This window comes from Neopsephotus bourkii, unplaced genomic scaffold, assembly GCF_033783945.1.
Source record: "Neopsephotus bourkii isolate Nb327-2 ecotype Australia unplaced genomic scaffold, CSIRO-AGI_Nbou_v1 NB_1574, whole genome shotgun sequence".
Lineage (NCBI taxonomy): Eukaryota > Metazoa > Chordata > Aves > Psittaciformes > Psittacidae > Neopsephotus > Neopsephotus bourkii.
Genome location: NW_026902050.1, coordinates 5710226 through 5731407, shown reverse-complemented (window position 1 = coordinate 5731407; position 21182 = coordinate 5710226). Strand labels below are relative to the sequence as shown.

The following is a 21182-nucleotide window of genomic DNA, read 5'->3' as shown; positions in this document are numbered from 1 at the left end:
CAGGCTGGGATCTGCAAAATGTACAAGTCTGCCAGACCCAGCTGTGACAGAGTTAAGGTTCTGGGGCCATACAGCTGCACAGCCACTTTGCCCCAAAACGTGGCACATGCACTCTTCATCTGGATGTGCTGTGTGGTGAGCATTTATCTGCCATGAAAATCTATCCTTGCTTGCATAGTAAGAGCCCACCCTGCAAGTAGTATGCTACAGCCATAACCATGCTCACTGCTTTCCCAGTGACATTAATGTAAAAACCATGTGCTTCTCCTATTTATTCCCCCTTCTCATTTCCATGGTCTAAGCAAAGGTCAGCAGGTTTGTAGTCAATCACTGCACAGAGAGGGATACCAGTGCTGTCTCCCGGAGCTCTTTAAAGACTACACAGAGAATGGGCAGAGCAGAAGCAGGGACAGGTTACTCCTCCCAGCCTCTTGAGCAAGTAACCATGGAGGACATGCTCAGACTTATAAGGGCCTTAAGACCCTCAGGTGTTTCCAGTCAAAGTGTCTCATGCTACCTCAAACAAAGGGTAATTCACCTTCTGGAATGTTCCTCCCTTCTCTTCCTTTCCTCCCCTGTCTTGCTTTTCCCCTCCTGCTTGTTTATTTATTTTTTTATTCCGAATGCTTTCAGTGAAACTATGAATCAGGACACAGAGTTGGATGCAAGCTTCCCCATCCCTGGGAAGCTCCGTGTAATCAACACAAGTGTGATGATACCTTCAGTAAATCACCAGGCATTTCTTATAATATGTTTTTTAGATGACTTATTGCTTGTTATCAGCTAATTCATCTTCTAAAAAAAAAAAACTAAAAACCAACAACACAAAAAAAAACCTAAAAAAACCCCAAACAAACAAAAAAAACCCAACCAAACAAAAAACCCCACAAAAACCACACACACACACAAAAAAAAAAAAACCAACACAACTATTGCACAGTTAAAAATCAGCAGTAGATCAGAAATCACTGACATGGTTAGGGTTTTGCTCCCTGTGGGCAGAAATTAGGATTCCTAATACAAGCTAACATCTGGTTTAGCCTTTCTGTCATCCAGTCCACCTCCACATTACATCCTGAAACAAGCATCTGCAAATTAGTTAGACAAGCACTTAAACTCATGAGCTAACTCAGGTTAATAAGCAATTAATATATTTAAATTAAAACAAGTATCCAACCTCTCCAGTCTAGATATGGCCATCACTGGGGTCTGATCAACGACCATTCTGCTCCTTGCCCTGTTATTTACACTTGCAAATTATGAGCATAAAATATCCTCAAATAAATAAATGCAAAGAAACAGGAAACAGTCTTAGGGGGACAAATTATTCTCTCATTTACATTAAGGTAATCCCAGAGTAACTCATTCAACTTCAGCCAAATTAAGCTGTGCTTATCTTATAGGAAGCAAGAATTCTAATGACTCTCTAGTTTTTCAAGTCCACCCCCGAGGCCCATTACACTGAAATCTCTGCAATGGTACTCTCTACAACACCTGGAGGTTCACAGGCTTCAGATATTTGTACACAGATTTCTTTTAAATAGACTCTTTCAAAGGTTTATGATTCAATACTCCATTAAAAGGCTTAAACTATGTTACTTAGTTCACATCCTCTAAGCTGCAGCTGATCTGTACATAAGGCTGACAGCACAGCACACGACCACTGCAGTTATTCCCATACTTTGCAGCATCTGGCTGTACAGAAAGTCCTGGAAGCATCCCATACCCACCCCCAATAAAAACTACAAGAGCTGGGCCATATATATTTTCCTACTTGGCTACAAAATGACTCAGCTTCCAGATCAGCACTTTTAATATAGCTCAAATTAGTTTAGCTATAGCTCAAAAAAGCATTTAGCTGTTTCAGGCTGTTAACCACAATGTCTTATAAAATGAAGCATGTTTACTGTCATTTTGGAAAAGTCATTCTTCCTTTATGAATTTGGCTATGAAGGATTCAAAAGATACCAGTGTGGGACTGCTATCATGCACAAGCCAAAGCTGTCAGGCTTCATTACTTCCAAGACAAAAATTACAGAATAATGTATTAAATGCTTGAACAGAAACACGTAGCATGCCACCACTATCCCACGGTAATGGGATGACACCAGCTGCCAGTGCATTGCACTGCACAGCCTCCCCTGCACTGCAGTACAAGAGCATGCAGATGATGAACACGGCAGCCCCAAGCCAAAGGTGTCTGCTTCTTACAGCAGTGCCCAGAAACACCTCCAGTGGTGGGAGAAGGCTACATCTTCCTGCATGGGAAACCGACAAACTGGTTTTGAGGCCAAAATAATTCAATTAATAAATACATGCATTTGTAAAATAAGCTACATTTTGCTCTAGACAAGGCAAAGGGGAGAAAGTCCCACTTTCTTTATTGGGGTGCTGCAACCAAAGAATGCTTTCTAGAAACAGCATTAGCCATCAGTCACTCTCACTGTGCGTTGTGCCTGACTCGGGTTTATTTGGTTATGGGGGTTTTTTGACTTTTGGGAGTTGGTTTGTTTTTTTGTTTTGGGGCAGGGAGGGGTTGTTTGGATTGAGGGGGCAGTATTTTTGTTTTGGTGGGATTGGGTTTTTTCTGGGGGAGCAGCCCTGACCTTACTAAACAACACACTGAAATTCACAGACATCCATAAACATCCCTCCTAGACCCTCAGCAATCTCCGGAGCTACCCAGTTCCCTCAGGTTAATCAGTGCCTTCTCAGGTAAAATCCACACAAGAGCCTGGTACTGCACCTTTCCACCTGCCTTGCTGTTCTTCATCCCTACTTGCCCACACTGGATCCCCTCCTTTTTATCCTCCCACACTATCTCCTCAGATCTTTCACCATTTGAAGATAAAACTGTAGCCACAGTGAGTCAGACACCAGCCTCTGCCCTCTCCATGTCAATATTATCCCCCCTGAGGGGCTAGCGAATTGATTTGAGTCCCAATTTGTACACCTGTATAATAGACACCTACTTAGAGCTTGACTTAGCATTATGTTTTCCAGTTTCCCCTAAACAGCTTATTTTCCAAAAAATAAGCTGCCAGGGTGAGGTTTACCCACAGGCAGAACACTTGCATGAAACCCATTCACTTCAGCTCAACTTAAGCCTTACTTTGATGGTTTAACAGGAATTTACATGGTATACACGACTCGCTCAAGTTCCCTACACAGGGAAGATTTCACCCTCTTTGCACTTCAAAGTCTCAGCTTTCCCAACCAGCTTTTCAGAATGTGCATCCCATTGTGCTCTTAACACTTTTCATCCCTTTCAAATTACACCATGGTATCTTGCAGAGCTATAATAGTGTCAGTCCATGACCAGCAGGGATCAGTGAGCCAACTGGAAACACAGGGTAGTTCCAAACAGCAACATCAAGCAATTGTCCTACACCAGTCTCAGCAGTATCTCACAGTACCATGCAAACAGCCTCCAGAAGCCAGTTCCCACTACATAGCTGTACCTTCAAAACATTAGCCATTTTGAAGAAAGAAAGAGATGAAAACTTTTCAAGATTGACTTCTTGCTCTCACTGCTGGCAAAAGAACCAATTGTATGTACTGCTCAATTCATGCAAACAAAAGCTTTACCACATCCTCTGTCTTCCCACACTGAAAGGCAAGATAACTGGAAAAGGCCTTTTAGCAATGGCACCTACACTAGAAGTGCTATTTTCAGGAGAAGAGCTCTAAGGTAGCTGAGAGTAAAAGTGTGTGGCCCTAACATAGCCCCGAAGAGAAGAACAGTCCCTCCTGAAGTGCAGGAGTACACAGAATGCTAAAACAAACAAATCCAAGGTCCTATAATTAAGGTATTTAAATTTACAGCAGAGCAACCATGAAGGAGTTTGTACTTTCATGTGTCTTAATTAAAATTTTGCCAGAAACTTAGGGCTGTCTTTCAAAAGTGCCCAGCACTCCCTGTTTCCTGTTGTGAAACTAATGGCCAGGTTTTCAAAGGGATTTTTAACATACTTTCTTTAAAGAAATATTTTCTTTGTGCATAGCTCCAAAAAAGCACACATGATCTCACTACACCAACAGACTCGCAACACTCATCTTAGAACATGAACTCCATGAGCAAACTTTGGTGCTTATAAAAGCCAGCTTACGGAGTAGGGGAGGCTCTGGAAAACATCCATGGAAAATCCTGCAGACAGGTGCTATCCCTGCCCAGGACTGAGAAGTCTTATTTTGTCACGGATTTTCCCATTCTGTCCCCTGCTCCAAGCTTTCAGAAAGAAAGCTAGCTTTCTTTCTGAAAAGAGAAAGGCCTGAAGATGGTCGTGAATTAGTCCAGCAGCTAGAGTGTAGACCTGGATTCAATTATCTTCTCTTCCCAAAGGGAATTTATTGATTATCACCTTTGGAAAGAATCCAAATGCCCTGAATCTTATGCTTGGGTCACAGGTATGTTTTTGAACCATTCCGCTACAGTAGCTTCATTAATCTCACATCTTCTTTAGATGAGAATTACACCTTAATGATTGGTCAGGCTATTTATCTCTATCCTCCCCATTTAAAACTTTCCCTATTTTATGATACGGGAATAGCATTCTACACTGAGACACAAATGAATCATGCCCTGGGATCTAAATGTTTCCCAAAGCCAATTCAACAACAGGGTCTTTCTCAAAATTTTGCTGAAAAAAATATTAAGCAAAGAACATTTTATTCTTTCAAACAAAGCAGAAAAGTTTGCACAGAAAAGCCTACAGCCTAACCTGATTCTGGCACATGTAAATTAGGGAAGAGAGCTGAACTCAAATCTCCATGTATGCTAAGCCGCTGAACTGTTTCAGAGCTGCATGGGCTTATTGAATGGCTTAGGTTAGGAACCCATGAGCAGCTCTCTGTATGAACAGGAGTTTGACATGGTTCAGAGTAGACTTAACAAGACCAACATCATTCTCCAGCAAGTATGAATCTTCTGGTCCTTCCCTAGTTGAACCAGGGCCCTTGGCTGTTCAAAACACAGCACACCCCAGGACTAAGCCTGACTGTTCAGAGTGCTGGAGCAGGGCTGCTGCATTTCTGACCACCACAGAGAAGTTAAAAAACGGTCTCCCTCTAGTTCAAGCTTACTCAGCTCCTAGCAGGATGGTGGAAAGTCTCAGACATCAGTTTAGGACTTTCTCTGTGAATTCCCCTGTGCCTGCAGGTGAACCAGATGAAATTTAAGGTCTTCAAACTCATTTCAAGAAATTCACTGCAGCTTTTAGCCACTAACAACCTCAACTAGCAAGGTCCTATTTCATGAAGAAGGGGGGGGGGGGGGAGCTTTACAAATTAAACTGATAGAATGATGCTTTGTGCTAAATTTTTCAGACACCGTTATGCATCGTACGATGAACGCTGGGGTGCTGGGATATCAGTCTTTGTGTGGCCTCAGGTACTTGGAATTTCTCTTCTCCATCAATACAAAGATTGCACTGCTCAGGGGTCATTGCGCTTAACATTTCTTAATTGAAGGCTTTCTTGCTATCTGCCATTTGGCACTGACTGCACCCACTAAATGCAATTTTATAATCCTTGCTCATTTAGCAGTCCAGCCAGCAGCAGCCTTCTCTTAGTAACAGCTGTCCCAAAAGCTGACTGAGCTCAGACGGTATTAATCCAGAGAAAGCAACTTCTGGTTACAGCCCTCAAAATACCAGGCTGTAGAAATAAACACCTGCTGCTACACAGGTGTTTTGGGCAGAAACAGAAGTAAGGCAGAAAGAACTAAGGAAGAGAGAACAGACTAGATGCAAAGAATTGGATATTTTTTTTCAAATAGAGGTGCAAAAAAACAATAATAAATGAGATTAAATGAGGTGAAGATAAATCAGGAGCAAGAGGGAGAAGGCTATTACCCAAAAATAATTATTCATTATTAGCAGTCTTCCCTTCTGGACTCTATAGCAATGGTACATGGACTGTTTCACATCACCCTGCTCCAGCCAGGTCTACTGTCTCTACTCATCTATCCTAATATCAAAGTGCCTTCTACTGGCCTTCTGCATAAAATAATGTCCCACATCAGTCAGAGGAAGAGAAACACATTGTTAGTTGACTCTCTCAGAGTTTTGGCCTGCACTTTTGCTGTAATCATTTATTTTGTACACACTTAAATGTCCATACAAGCATAGCTGTTGTGACAACACTAGAGACTGCTATATGTTCCTGGGATGACATTTGCTGTATCAGTGAAATAATGAATGGGTTTCCTTAGACCCAAATGCTCGTGATATACAAATATTTTGTCCTCTTTAAACACGATATGAGTAACTTCCTCATGTCTGCTTTGCTGATGCAGTTTTCAATAATTTGCTTGGATAGCATTACATACCTCTGATATATTTTTAAAGAGTAAGGAACATAACACATCATTTCTTCTGGAGCAGTAAAATGTTGCCCAGTGTGATGAAAGCTTTTTTCCAGCAGTACAGGCTAAGTAACGGGGCTGGGCTGGGGAGGAGGATGTTGGTTTGAGGTTTTTTTCCTGCTAGAATGGTTACAGGCAACCAAAATGGAAAGAAGTCAAGTAGTTAATGGCATGAATCAATCTTAATTGCTTTCTACATTTTATAGAACTAAGGAAAATAACCTTGACCCTACCAAGCAAAACTGGCAGGAAAATAATAGCTTCTCCTTAGAACAACCTAACCTTCAAGCACTCCCCTTCTAGCAAGTTTCTCTAATCCCAGACAGATACACTTATCAATCATAGTGGGTGAAAGAAAATGAATCTGTCAAAACAGTGACATTGCTAAAATTATAAGCAGCAGTGCCATTTGTTAATTTGCCCAGTACCCCTCATTCTCAGATTTGAGGATTTATCAAATACATATTTCATCCAACAGACAAAATACTTCACCCTTGCCTGAAACTAATAAAGATTTAGTCTGGAATTTATTCTAGTTTAGGATCCTGGGACTCCTCTGCAAGAAGCTTTTGAGAGGGCTCTCGCATGTCCCAAGACAGGGGACTTCAATTTATCTTGCCATAAAATAAGGCCAATATCTCATCCCATGGAGGTGATATCACTTCAACTATCAAAACTGGAGAAAAACATGCGAGCTGAAAGAATTTTTTTAAATATATATTTTAAGTGCTCTCCCCTTGTTTATTACATTTAAGTAACATTTCAATTGAATTTAACATGAGCAAACAGCAAAAAAACCAGATTTTTTTATCAGTGCAGCTCTTCCCTACATTTGTCTGCTCACACAGCATTTTACATGTCTGAATGATGTACTATGACTCTGAGCCAGCAAGATATCTGAACAATACAAGGGTGTTCCAGTTAGGACAATCTCAGCTCCATTCTGCTTTTAGGTACATGCACCCTTTCTACTGGATAAATTCTGCATTGCACACAAATATCTGAGGCTGCCATCTGGCATTCATCTGGAACAAAAAGTTTCTGTTGAAAGTAACTAGAAACACAATACTTACAAAAACTTAGTCTCCAGACTTCAACATCTTGCAGGGAAATTAACGGATTATTCAGAATGTGAAGCTTAGACTTGGTTATATCAGTCAGAACAGCACCACAGGAGAAACTGGGATGAAGATGAAAACATGTAATTTTTTATGACTTCATTTAGGGAAAAAAAAAAAAAGAACCTCCCCCCCCCCAAAAAAAAACCAACCTAAAATCTATATAAAATATTGTTCCACCAGAAAAAAAAAAAAATAAATCCCACTCCAGTCACTGTCAGTTTTTGCACCAAATCTTTCAACTGCTTAATTTGCAGTCACCTAGATACCTTAGTTATTGGTCAGGTACTGCTTTTAACTATTTAGAAATACATGAAATATTAAAAGCAAAAAAAAATCCACTTTCAGACCAGGCTCTCGCCTTTGTCTAAAATGTGTCTATTTTCATCACAAAATCCTTCAAGCAGACAGATTTATTTTTTCTTCCTAGCAAGAATGGGACTCATTTTCATGCAAGGTAGGGCTAATTCCTGAGCAAATGGTTAAAAACTTTCTGAGCAAAAACATTCCTGCATAAAAAACCAAGTTCTTCTAACCAATATTCTGCATGCCCTGATTATAGAATTAAATCCATGTTAATGGGCGGTTACCTGAATGCAAGCATATCTCAAGTAAAAGAGCAAAAATGCTCACTGCAACATTTTGATATGTTATGCCAACCACATGAGCTAGTGGCGACCACTCTGTTTCTCAGCAGTCAGATGTCTACAGCCCCACTGGAAAACAGACTTATGAGTCATGAAGAGCCAGAGTACTGCACAAAAAAGAGCATGGAGAGACCTGGAACAAGTCCTGCTGGTAGTACAACTGGTCACCAGCATAGGAGCTCCATCCTACTGTCATCTACTCGCTACCCACTCTGTAGATGCATAAAAAAGGTGATTAAGCAGCAGGGCAGAGAAGGCCATAACTTGAGTTTCGTCTTCAAGATTCCCAAACACAGGTATGTTCACGGCACTGAGGACAACAGCAGTCAATGTTTACTTTCACTTTCAAAGTGGTTCAGCTTCTTAAAATAAGAACAAGTATTTCGGTTAAAAGTGAAAATGGTTAAGAACCATCAGTAGTGGCTTAGAAAATGTTCAATAAATAAGACAATATATGCAAAATATACTAGACATTAAAGGGACAATCATCTACTGTTGCAGTTTCATACCGTGAATTGCGTTGGTGTAAGAATGGAAAATAATTTACTTTAATAGGCAGATATTTTGACATCTTTACATTCAGTACCAAGCCATAGCTGAGGTAATAGCTTGTTTGGGTTTTGTTGTTTTTTTTTTTATAAACTGCATATATTTAAACAAAAGCCATAGGACTTTTTTTTCCCCCTTTTCACACAAGATGCAGTAACAGTTCCCATAACTCCTTTGTATCATACAAGTACGTTTCATTAAACAGTGTCAGCAACTCTTGCAATTTATGTTTGAGTTTTTATTATTTTATCCTTTTTTTAGTCTGTTAGAGGTTTCAAGATTAATTTAATACCTCTCTTTGACAGTAATGAAAGAGAATTCAAAGAACCAAAAAACTAAAGGGCAGAAAGGGTGGACTCCACATAAATTTCTATCACCACTCTATCTTACAAGTTTAGGCATTAGTCACAATTTTCAAAGTTTTATGTTTGAGATATGATGATACAAGGCAATCAAGCTAACTTATTCTACTTTTTTCCAGCTTTATATTTAAAAGGAAAAAAATAATAAGAAACAAAAACCAAACCACAAATAACCTCTCTCTAATGCTCAATAAATGCAACAATATATTATAAGCATTTAAGTAACTCAACCATAGACATTATCAGACATTTTAAAGCGATAAAGCAAGTCAGAAAAATTGTATCCAGTCATTTGCAACTATAAAATTAGGGCTCACTTTTCAAAATTAGCCACCTTGAAAATAGTAGCATATTCCATATATTCATATAAAGAATCAAAATGCAGGCTAACAAATGTCTTTTTTAAAACAAGAAAGATAAGGAGAGTCAAAGCTTCTCATTAGGACCAAAGTGGTACACAACAGATGTAATCACATAAATCACACTGCAAGACAAAGCTAACTAATAAAAACAATTTTCACCATGTTTTCTTAAGGTTAAAACATACTTTCCCCCTTCTCCTGCCTGTTGCTAATGCAACCATATTACAACCTCTAAATGCCCGGAAAGAGAAAATAAGGTAATCCATACATAACTCCATTAAACTATGTTTTTTTCCCTAAATCACTGAATTTGAGTTCTTTAGATCCAAACAGCTCATGAAATCATGAGCTGTAATTCAAAGTACCTGCAGACATAAGGTATGGTTGTTATCCATTTTCTTCATGACCCTATTTTCTTTGACTCTCTCACTGTAATGGTTTTGAGCAAATTTCTTAACACATTCCAGAAGAATTTCTTCTTTTGCATAAAACATGAAAATGTCAAACACAGAAGCCTGCACAATTCACTGCAGCCAGCAGAAACCATTGATTCTTGCATTTATTTCCTCTATATTTCAAATCTGCTCCTCATGCCACTTGTCACATAGGGTTGACATATGTCACAGGGCACCATTATACACTGTGGCAATGCATAGCCATCAAATACAATCTAAAAGAGCATAATATATTTTAAATAATCCTATGCACACTGGCTTGTTCTGTTTGCTGTGGCCTTAAAATTGCCAGAAGTCAACAGTCATTGAAACAATTCCGGGAATACGAAATGGCTCTTCTACTGAAGATAAGAAAAACTAAAATAAATTGAACATGCATCATCATGATAAATCTTTGCATTGGTGTTTGGTCAAATAATGGTCAGACCATCCAGTGTGTCAATACCATCAGTATGTCAAGAAAGCCAGGTGTTGGTATCACAGACTGTGCTGGAGCAGGGTTAACCACCCTTGAGTTACCCCATAACAAAATTACTCCATTGCTACTCTGCTTGTAACAGTGCTCTACAACTGGTCATACAGGCTCAGGTATCTTCACCTTTCAAGAAGTTACTCCTGGCCATGAAACATATCATGGACAGTACAATTAGAGAGTTCACTGCATATTCATTTGGGGTCACACAGTGGCATAAATAGGTGCTGCACCATCAGCAAATTGAAATTCTTAATGTAGAACTGGACCCAAGAATATGTGAAATGCTACTGAAAGAGGACATGAGCTCTGAGAGAACCAATGAAGAATGAATACAGACAACAAAGTGCGGGCACATTGGTATGACAAAGGCAGTAGAGGTAAGTATCTTCTTACTATTGTCATAAGTCATTGTAAACCCTAAATTAATTCCACTCTTACATGGGAAGAGAATTCAGACTTCATATATATTCAGGAATGATGTGAGATTATATACTACTAAGCGATTTCCTGTAGGATTCAATACTACTAATTAATAGTAAAGTGTGCCAAATTAAAGAGAAAAGGAAGAAAACGTCAGCCTCTTCTGAAACAAACTACCTAGCACAGAACCCACAAATTTCAAATGTGTCAGGATGTTATCCAGAAAATTTCAAATAAAACAATTATTTCCTGTCCAGCAGATCCTGCATCCAGCAATCCTTCACCATATTCACAAGAACAGAGAAGTTTCCAAGGGGATGCCCCTTTTGGCTTCTGCTTTATTTTTAGTAAGATTTCTGTTAAAAAAATTAAGCAAATACAATTTTATAAGACTGGTACTAAAATCCTAACCTATCAGCTCAGAAATGTACCTTTGGAATAATTGCATAAATGTCCTTTGGATTTACAATCTGTAATATCATGGAAACAGGTCTTTACTGCAACATCCTTATTGCTTATATTTTTGCAAGGGGGAAGCAAGTACTGTAAGATTGCTGTTCTTTGTAATAACAGTCCTAGCTTTAGCAAACACCTAATCTATACTTATAATGTCTGCAAACTCTATACAAATCAACATGTACATGTTCCACACCAAAACAGACAGCAGCAAAAACATGCATAGAATCATGGAATAGTTAGGGTTGGAAAGGACCTTAAGGTCATCTAGTTCCAACAAGGGGTTATAACCATGGGCAGGGACACCTTGCACTAAACCATGTCATCCAAGGCTCTGTACAACCTGGCCTTGGACACTGCCAGTGGTGGAGAATTCACAACTTCCCTGGGCAACCCATTCCAGTGCCTCACTACCCTCACCGTAAAGAACTTCTTCCTATATCCAGTCTAAATTTCCCCTGTTACCCCTTGTCCTAATGAAGAGTCCCTCCCCAGCATCCTTACAGGCCCCTTTCAGATACTGGAAGGCTGCTATGAGGTTTCCACGCAGCCTTCTCTTCTCCAGGCTCAATAGCCCCAACTTTCTCAGTCTGTCTTCATATGGGAGGTGCTCCAGTCCCCTGATCATCCTCCTGGCCCTCCTCACATGGCTGCATCTTAGTTTCAAAACCAGGCAGGCAAGAAGTGGCAGAATGGATCTCACCGCTCATCTTCCCCTTATCAAAAGAAGAATCAAGTATACTTAGGATAATCCCAAATCATATTTGTCACTAGGTTTCTTTAAATTCTCCAACACCAGAGCAGACAGACAAGCACCTTTGAAAGTCACAAATATTTCATTCTTCTCAGAGGAGCCTGCAGGTCCTGCAGCCTGCCCATCTAAGCTCCAACTGTCTTCTGAGCACACAGTTCTGAATCCACAAAGTCTTTCTTTGCTTACCAGGCAGCACAGGGCACCTCTTACCTCAGGATAGTGAGGTGCATCTTCACCAGACCCTTATAAATCTTGCAAATTTTCTTTTTTACACTGCCTTCATATTGACATGCCAACATGTAACAGCTTGTTAGAAAAAGTAAGAGGGAAACTCAATTTATGTGAACCTTTAAGCAAAATTTTAAACACAACCATAAAAGTTTGTCTTGGTTTCTCCACCAGCTAAAAACCACCAGAGTTGGCTCTGCCCAGATGACCCCCTGCTTAAACTTCCTGAGATCAGGAAACACCAGTGAACATCACTTGGTCTCTATTCTCCATGGGGGCTCTAAGGCTCTTGATCTTGCTTTACTCAATATTAGTTCTTTGTTGTAGCATCTCTCTCAACAGAAAGAGGCACACTGAAATTTTAGAAAATATATTGTCATTATTTGAAGTCCTGTTCATGAGTTTAGTCATGTCATTCTAAATATAAAAATAGATGACAATAAATTGCAGTCCCTTATGTATCCATGAAAACAAGTTTCCCTTCAAGTAATTGCAGTTGGAAAAAGTTCCATTACCCGAAAACACACACACACACAAAAAAACAAAAACCACAAACAAAACAAAACAAAAAAACAACCACCACCCCCCAAAAAACACAGTAAAAAAAAAAAAAAAACAACAAGAAAAAAAGGCCAACCCTGCTTAATCTTTAAAGGCTTATTTAACATAAACTTACGTACTCTTGTATGGAGCTACTTTCTAAGCATTTAGCAACAGCAAATATTTCAGCCAGTATTACAGTCCATCGGCTTTCTCTGGTATGAACTAAGAATATGACATTTGAATTAAATTAAACTACGTTTGAGAACTAAGGCTGCCTTCAGGCATCTTTAACTTCCATGCCAAGTATTTATACTGCCAATAAACCATACTGACACTGACCTGGACAAGATTATGGTGGTAGTCTTTACATTATGATGAGTTAGTCTTGCTCATCACTGACTTGTGGCTTAGTCACTGAGGTAGAAAAGCAGCTCCAGCACACTAGAACTTTACAGGCTTTGCTTTACTATCAGGCACATGTGCTTTGTGTCTATGCTTCTTGCTGTCCAAATAACTAGGTAAAACTGGTACACCTAATTCATTAATCAGAATTATGCCTTTAAATGGCATGGCTTGCTGTGTCACACAGTTTGATAGCCACATCCTTTTCAGCTGAAAGGTTTGACAAAATCCTTGATGACCTCAGTAATGTTTCAAAGCCATGAAAAAATCCAGACCACACAATGAAATTTCTTCTACTAGCTTTGTTCGTCTGAGCCTATTGCTCTGTTGATGCTTTTGATACCCCTTTCATCTTAAATAGTTGCTGTAAGTTTTGACAAAAAAATTTCCTCCTTCTCTTTTCAGATACAATGGCAATAGTAGTATGAAGTTTGGTACCCAGACTTCCTTAAACTCAGAATCTCTTTTTCTTGATAGTGTTTCATATCAACAACACTGTCCTCCTTCCCCCCCCCCCCCCCCCCACCTCATGCCAAGGGCATAAGACTAGAATTTGGTACTAGTACAGGTACTATGAAATGTGTGGGCTAGTCAGCAGCTTGCAAATATTTTTCCAAAAGTTTCATATGTTTCTAGTTCGTGTTTTATTCAAACTCCATTTAATAAAGTCCCTGAGCTTTTACTAAGGGCTTCCATTAATATCTAAAATGCCGCGCTAGGTTAGTAAAATCTGTCATATGTCTTAGTGTTAATCATAAAACCTACCATATAACTCAGAGTAATTATGTAAGATGAGCTTCATAAAATGTCTTAATTGTAATGAGGGATGCTTTTCTGTATATATGCAGTATACACTGTTTACACAGTGTAAATGCCAGATTACACTGTGCAATCCCAAAAGTCACTACACCCATGTTAGCAGTACTAGGAAGAATGGATTTCACTAGGTCACTCCTTTCTGAAATACAGAAATGACTCCAGAGGAATGACATATTCATGTCATTTATTTAGTACAACAGAGTTTTATTTTTAATGGATTTCTTGACTGTATGCCTCTATAGCAGTGTTTTATAGCCTCCCTCATCTCTATACATGGATCCTATAAATCCCACAAGACTCTAGCTTGCTGTCTGAAAAGGTTTCTGCCAAAACGACTCAGGGACAAAAGCAGCAAGTTACCAGAGTTTTCGCTCACAAAATTAAAACTATGAACTCTTCAGGGCCAAGGGTCCTTGCAAAAGACATCTCTGCTGCATGCAAGGTGTTCTCCTGGCTTTCCATAACACAGCTGCCTCTGTTCAAGTAGACTTCTGCCACGCACCTTCCATGATAAACATAGCTTCTTAACACCATTTCTATGCAAATACTGAAACTTCATCTCCCATTATACAAGCTAAATACACTCACTCAACTGGCTGAGGTGTGTACCTTCTCACTCAGTATCTTTCCGAAGATGCTGATTTACTTGCTGTAGCACAGCAAAAACATTCCCCCAACCATCCGCTGTGGGTGGATCTAGAGAAGTTTATGGGAGTTTAACCATATAACTGCATTCAATGGTTAATGGCTACATGTTTTGGGTTTGGTTTTTTCCAATAGTTGTACCTAACATTTCATAAGGATATTAATAAAACAAGTAAACCTTTATTATTTTATTACCCTTGTCCTGGTTTTGGCTGGGATAGAGTTACTTTTCTTCCTAGTAGCTGATGGATTGCTGCGTTTTGGCTTTAGTCTGATAACAACGCTGGTAACTCACCTCTGTTTTAGTTGTTGCTAAGTATTGCTTACCCTGATCAAGGACTGTTCAGTCTCTCACGCTCTGCCAGTCAGGAGGGGCACAAGAAGCCAGGAAGAGGCAGAGACAGGACATCTGACCAAAACTAGCCAAAGGGTATTCCATACCACAGCACATCATGCCCATTATATAAACTGGGGGCAGCTACCCAGAAGGAACTGATCGCTGCCTGGGTTGGGATGGGTATCAGTCAGTGGGTGGTGAGCAATCTTATTGTGCATCATTTGTGTTTATTGGATTTTTTCCCCTTTCCCCTTTTGGTTACATATTCTCCCTCCTTGTTGTTTTATCATTATTACTATTAGCAGTGTTATATCATATTTTTAAACTGTTATCTCAACCCGTGGGGTTTACATTCTTTTTGTTCTCCTCCCCACAGCCATCCAGAATGGGGGAAATTGGTGGGGTGAGGAAATGGCTGTATAGTACTTACTTACCAATTATAGGATAGGTCTCTCTCACCCTTATCATCCATCTCAAAAATATAACACAATTTTCCAGAGACTATCAGCTCGTTTCTTCCCACTGCATAAGGACTTTTTACTCAATCATGGCTGAAAAAAAATTAAACTGCCATTCTTAAAAGCATTAATAATTTGATTAGATTAGTTTAAGAGTAGTTAGTGAGGTCACAGTGCTGCCACATCAACAGGAATCATTTTATGAGATTCAATATGGACTGAATGTGGCTTTTACCACTAAATGATTATTAATTACCAGAATATTTTATCTGCCAGAGGTAAAGAATGGCTGTAGAAGTCACAGTGTGAATGAAAACAACATATTCTTTGGTTTCTGAATTCAGTGTCTGTTACTGAATGTCACAAATCCACATGAATTTTCCTATTCCTGGGCTTTACATTTCAATAGCCAAGGAAAGAAAGAAAAAAAAAAAAGGAAACAAAGTAATATGTAAACTCATCTGACTCAAACAGCAGTCAGCTCTGTATTGAGTATTCATCAGAGAAAACTTGTGTGTGCTGTTTATTCCAGCATGTTTTTTGGAATATATTTTGCTCCTGATAAACCAGTGACAGAACTACATAGATAACAAGCACAAAGAAACTGAAACTTTCTTTAGTTAAACAGTTTTCCTTTTCTTTGTCTTCAAACACACACAAAGTTAATGCATGTCTTTAACCTTGAGAACAGCAATGTCCCAGCACTATTACAGTTATCAAGAGAGGCCAAGAGTCTCTCTTTAATGTGACATGTATTTGGATGCAAGATGAAAATATAAAGTAAAAAGGCATTACATTCTCATTCCTTTCTTGATATCCCAGCCGAACATTCCATTTTATGATCTTTTCTAAATTTCTGTGATATTCCCAGAATACAGCCTAGATCACAATAGAAAAGACTGAAAAAGTGTGGAAAAAAATATATCAGCCTAATATGCCAGGGCTGGTTAAAAAAATGTATTAATTTAGAAAGATGGATCTAGTTTAGATAAAACTGGGAACAAGTAGTTTGGGTTTTTTTCTTTCTTTCATATCTTCTCGTTACCTCTTAAGACTTAAGGGAGTCCATTCAGCAGCTTAACCCCAAGGATAGAGTAGTGCCAAGCAGTTTTGCTCAGCTGCCCATGGCTTGAGCTACCTTTCATTTCCTTCTATGGGTGGGAAAGACTTAAGTCACTCAGAATAAAAACATGGTCCTGTTCTCTCCATTTGCATCCCATCTCCATCATTTTTTTCAACAGACACAACCACAAGACATAGAAGCCACATTGTCCTGCAACCATGGTTCTGCAAAGAAAACAAGCAGTGGAAACATCTGAAGAATCGTGAGACCGCACTTGGAGTATTACATACTGTTCTGGTGCCCTCAACATATAAAGGACAAGGAACTTTTCGAACAAGTCCAGAGGAGGGCCACAAGGATGATCAGGGAACTGGAACACCTGCTATATGAAGAGAGGCTGAGAAAGTTGGGGCTGTTCAGCTTGGAGAATAGAAGGCTGTGTGGAGACCTCATAGCAGCCTTCCAGTATTTGAAAGGGGCCTATAAGGATGCTGGGGAGGGACTCTTCATTACCAACTGTAGTGATAGGACAAGGGGTAATGGGTTAAAACTTAAACAAGGGAAGTTTAGATTGGATACAAGGAAGAAGTTCTTTACTGTAAGGGTGGTTGGTTGTCCAAGGAAGTTGTGAATGCTCCATCCCTGGCGGTGCTAGTCTAATCAGAACTAATCATAAAATCATAGAATAGTTAGGGTTGGAAAGGACCTTAAGATCATCTAGTTCCAACAAGGGGTTATAACCATGGGCAGGGACACCTCGCACTAAACCATGTCATCCAAGGCTCTGTACAACCTGGCCTTGGACACTGCCAGTGGTGGAGAATTCACAACTTCCCTGGGCAACCCATTCCAGTGCCTCACTACCCTCACCGTAAAAAACTTCTTCCTATATCCAGTCTAAACTTCCCTTGTTTAAGTTTTAACCCATTACCCCTTGTCCTATCACTACAGTCCCTAATGAAGAGTCCCTCCCCAGCATCCTTACAGGCCCCTTTCAGATACTGGGGTGTCCTGGGTTTAGCTGCTGGGGACAGTATTTTGCTTGACAGTGTCAAACGCTTTGCACAAGTCCAGGTAGATGACATCAACTGCTCTGCCCCTGTCCATCAGTTCTGTAGCCCCATCATAGAAGGCCATCAAATCGGTCAGGCAGGATTTCCCCTTAGTGAAGCCATGCTGGCTGTCACCAAGCACCTTGTTGTTTTTCATGTGCCTTAGCATGCCTTCCAGGAGAATCTGCTCCAAGATTTTTCCAGGCACAGAGGTGAGACCCTTCTTGAAAATGGAGGTTCTATTTCCCTTTTTCCAGTCATCAGGAACTTCACCTGACTGCCATGATTTTTCAAACATGATGGACAGTGGCTTAGCAACTTCATTCATAAGCTTCTTCAGGACCCATGGATGGATTTCATCAGGTCCCATGGACTTGTGTACGTTCAGGTTCTTAAGATGGTGTTGAACCAGATCCTCTCCTACAGTGGGCCTAAGGTCTTCATTCTCACAGTCCCTGTGTCTGCCTTCCCCTAATACTAGAAAGCTAAATGCCCCTATATACGTATGACTACATTACTAAATTGTGAATCGGGTTCTGGATTCTGAATCACAGCAACTGAATACCCCTCTGTACTCTAAGAACATGTGTCTATTTTTTCTCTTGCTCCTCATGTGTGGAAAGTGGACAGCAGTTAGGCCACTGATGTATTGAGACTGCTGCCTATTAAGCTGATAAATACCCTTTCCACCTCCTCTTCTATCACTTTCCTCCTGTCTTCCACCTATGCAGCAAATTTTTTAGAAAAAAAAAAAAAACCACACAGAACAAAAAAAACAAACCAAACAAACAAAAAAACCCCAGAAAAAATTACACAACAAAAATCCTTCTCTGTCCTGTTTTAAGCTTAACCAGCCACCAAGGTGTCTACTCTAGAACTCCAAGACATTGGAATAATCTGATTGTTGATAGCATAGTCTACATTATCAGCCTCTTATTTTTCATATACTACCTATCTCAAGTGCAATGCATGATGTCTGCTGGAGCCATCAGACATCACTGTTACACTAATTTAAAAGAATACTACTTGCAGTTTGACAAATCTATAAAGTACAAGAATACCAGAAGAGGGAAATGTCTGCTTCATGCTTTACAGGATAAAACATGTGACACCCTCATTTACTTTGCTCCAAGGCACTTTATACAAATAAAAAGTGTTAGCGCTGGTGTATGGTGCACTGCATAGATGCTTAAGGCTGACAGCAGCAAGAAGAACAAATACGACCCTTTTGCTTTTATAAACAAATGGAAACTGACGTTAGTCTAGAATTTTAAATATCCCCAATCATCAAGAACACAGTAATACAATGTACATTGGTCTCTGCAAAGTGACATTACAGGCTCACCATTTCTTCTTTTTATGGATGCTTTTTTTCATGTAGCTTAATGACAGATAAGCCACGTGTGGTAAAACTGTCTCTTTTACTGCTTTTCTTCCTTCAGCTTTCTGCAAAGACAACAGTGACCTTGTATAATCGCCTAGCCACTGCTTTTCAGTTTTTCTGACAATTAAAACAAGGTCTCCTGAAGAGAAGCCATGGAGGAAATACTAGAAGAAAGTCAATCATATTCAATAAAATTACTAAAACTGTAACTCATTCTAACTCAACATTATCCTGCTGTGTCTATCCATTAAGAATGTTTTACATTCTGCCTTTGACTTCAGTTAATGAAGGAATATTTCTTATGTATTCTTTCTCACAAAGGATTACCGCTGCACTAGTATTGAGGAGTATTTGCACACATGGGGTTTGCTATTTACTTAATACAAATTGATCAAACCAGGTTTTGAGGATTTTTTTATTTGACAGTTATGCTTTTAAAGGCTTCTTGTAAAGGTGATCTCTAAGAGTCAAGGCTAGGGTATGGACAGCAAACCCTCGATACTGCATGTCCTGTTGTGACAGCAACTCAGTTACTGGTCCAATAGACCTTCACTGTTCCAAGTGAAAGATGGATTGGTTGGTTGCAACTTAAACTCTTCAGGGAGGGATGGTTACCCCAAAGTTAAAATACTGCTTGGTAACCAGCCAAGAGATCTTCCATATAAGGAGCAAAAAAAAAGCATTAGCATATTAGAAAGAGTTTGCTTGGTTTTGAGGAGCAGAAGCTAAGTTGTAGCAGGAGCACAGGAAAAGTCAAAGAGCAGGACAGACAAATAGGCTGTTCTAAGGAATTAAGACCCAGTCCCCAAAATGCACACGCACACAGCTAGTTCCTACCATACAGAAAGTAATTCATGGACTGTTGGGAGACTGATTTTAGCCCTAAGATGAATCCATTAATCTGAGGGTTTAGGGAAGAAACCGGGTACATGTCACCACCAATGCAAAATATAACAGGGATGTCCCCTGGAAGTTGTTGCATTATGGGAAGTTTCAGGCTTTGACATAATTTTCTACCTTCTGATGAGCCAGAAAAAAAATTAAACTTTTTGGTAAAATCATCCTCTTTTCTATTTGCTTTCTTCTTCCCTCCCTAGCCAACAGTCTTGCAGAGCATTGGCCACAGAACAAGCACACCATGAAAAATACTGCGCAACTGGCATTCACAGGGGTATTGTGCATAAATAAATATTAGATATTAGGAAGAAATTGGATATTTAAAATTAGAAATTAGATTATTATATATTAGGAAGAAATTCTCCACTGTGAGGGTAGTGAGGCACTGGAACAGCTTTGCCCAGAGAAGCTGTACTAGTCCCATCCCTGGAAGTGTTCAAGCCCAGGTTGTATGGGGCTTTGAACAAAGTGGTCTAGTAGAAGGTGTCCCTGCCTGTGGCAGGGGGGACGGAACTAGATGATCTTTAAAGCACCTTCCAACTAAAACCATTCTATGGTTGTACACTGGCTACATGCTCAGCTACAGTGCAACATCCTGCACCTGAATTCAGAAAGGGTTGTCCCGAGGTATACGGTAACTGCTGAGCAATTTCTTTCTTTTGCAGTATGACACCTAACACAAGGAGGACATAAAGCAAACAACAGTATGTTCCTACAATTTCTGTTGCCTGAAAAGGCCCCATTCTCTACAAAAGAAGGAACTGGAACAGCCACCATGTACACATTTACCTACATGCTCAAGCTGAGGACTGCAGGCTTTAACAAGAAACACATTTAACTACAGATTATGTTGGTGTCAAACATAGGCAGTAGAAGAAATCACTTAAATGGTTATCAGGAGAGCTCAATGCACTTTTTATCATTCTTATACTCTGCAGAAATGCCAGCCACCCCAAATGGATTATACACAGCATATGCAACATATACATGGGGGAAGGGAGCATCATAACTTAAAATATATCTTCCATATCAGAATGAAAAAGGAAACTAGCTCTGTAACACAGGCTTTTGAACTGCTGAGCAAGAATGCCATCTACAGGCCTATATTACAATTCTTCTCAGCTAAATATGTAGAAATAAACACAAAGTGAGTACTCAGCATATGTTAATATGACTTTCATGTGCTAATGGAAAGTTCATTAAAAATAAACAAATACAAGAGTAAAATACTTGGAACTTCTTTAAAAAAAAAAAAAAAGAAATGAAAGACTACAGACCCTAAAATACTAAATCTTTTATAGAATAACCTACAGAGGATCATTATCATTGCAGCACTGTGTTCTGCATACATATTTTATGAAGAAACTTTTTGCACATACTTTAGAGGTTAGC

At 39.5% G+C, this 21182-nt stretch overlaps 2 long non-coding RNA genes across 5 annotated transcripts in view; one reads left to right on the top strand and one right to left on the bottom strand.

The window, feature by feature from the left end:
• Positions 1-21182, top strand: part of LOC133222189 (uncharacterized) — a 626079-nt gene that overhangs the window by 491152 nt on the left and 113745 nt on the right. The window lies entirely within an intron of this gene.
• LOC133222067 (uncharacterized) overlaps positions 15943-21182 on the bottom strand; it is a 77336-nt gene continuing 72096 nt past the window's right edge. For all 4 annotated transcript variants that reach the window (XR_009728177.1, XR_009728175.1, XR_009728178.1 and 1 more), the window contains exons 5-6: positions 16440-16545; positions 15943-16273 (exon numbers count right to left, since the gene is read on the bottom strand). This is a non-coding gene — a long non-coding RNA (uncharacterized LOC133222067). The remainder of the gene's footprint in view (positions 16274-16439; positions 16546-21182) is intronic.